This window comes from Salminus brasiliensis, chromosome 14 (genome assembly GCF_030463535.1).
Source record: "Salminus brasiliensis chromosome 14, fSalBra1.hap2, whole genome shotgun sequence".
NCBI classification, from domain to species: domain Eukaryota; kingdom Metazoa; phylum Chordata; class Actinopteri; order Characiformes; family Bryconidae; genus Salminus; species Salminus brasiliensis.
The window spans coordinates 17566838-17568038 of record NC_132891.1 but is presented as its reverse complement, the minus strand read 5'-3'; positions in this window follow the sequence as shown (position 1 = coordinate 17568038).

The following is a 1201-nucleotide window of genomic DNA, read 5'->3' as shown; positions in this document are numbered from 1 at the left end:
AAATGCCTGTTCAAATAAATGGGTGTCCTTTTAATGGGTGTCTGAATACTTTTGGACACAAGGTCTCTCTCTGCTCTATATAGTATTTTGTCTTCACCTGTCCTAAAACTAATCCTGTTATTTTTTCTGCTATTGCTTTTACCACACTTACCTCTCTCTCTCTCTCTCTCTCTCTCTCTCTCTCTCTCTCTCTCTCTCTCTCTCTCCTATATCTTTCTATCAGCAAGCTGTTTTTCTCATTTTTCTGATCACTTCAAAGTGGCTTTTTGGCTCTTTGGCTTACAACATTGCCAGAACAGTCATAACAGAACCCACCTCCACCCCCCCAATCCAGAGAGCCCCTGGGCAGATATCCCAGCGTACAGCAAAAGAGCCAATCGAGCAAAAGAAAGTGTCAGAGGCGAAAGTGAAGAACACTCACAATAGTAACACACTCCACAGGTGTCTTCTCTTCGAATACTCGGCCCTTCATCCTGCTGACGTGTTTCCTTCCTGTTCCCCCCCATTCTCCCACATTCCAGCACTCGTTTTTTACTTCTCCTTCTCTAGCAAAGACAAAGTGTGTTTTTCCCGCTCAATTGCGTTCTCATTAGGCCAAAGCGCTTAAATTAGTGTGATAATCGCAGGATGGCGTTCTGTTCTTTTTGAAGGTCTCCTACCTCGCCCCCGACCCCTTGGCCCACGCTTCTTATTGTGTCACTTCCCTTTAAGCCTATCACCTGTCAAACTGCAGTGGTATCTCTACGTGCTTTCTAAAGACTGAAGTGTGTGTTCACTAATACTGTCCTTTATCGCCTCATCTGCTCAGTTGTGGAACTGTGTAAGCATTGTTTTATACAGTGGTGTTCATAAAGTCTGCAGTACCCAGAGCAGAATTCTGGAATTTTGGAGTGCCTACCAACCCACAAACTGTGAAAACAGACAGGCCTGTTTTTGTGAACATTCAACATACATTCAGATTTGGCTTGCCCCCAAAATAAGCAGTTTGTCCCCTTGTAGTAAAAGCCTCTTGCCCCTAGTAACAGCCTGTACTCTTCTAAAAAAAAAAAAAAAAAAAAAAAAAAAACCCTCCCAACCATCTGAGTAGCTTCATCCACTACCACTGCGAAGGTAGAGTTTAAAAAGGCAAGAGGGTGTGTGGATGTCGCACTGACAAGAGAGTATGATGTGAGTCTGAGTATGCAGGTTAGGAGAGTGAGTG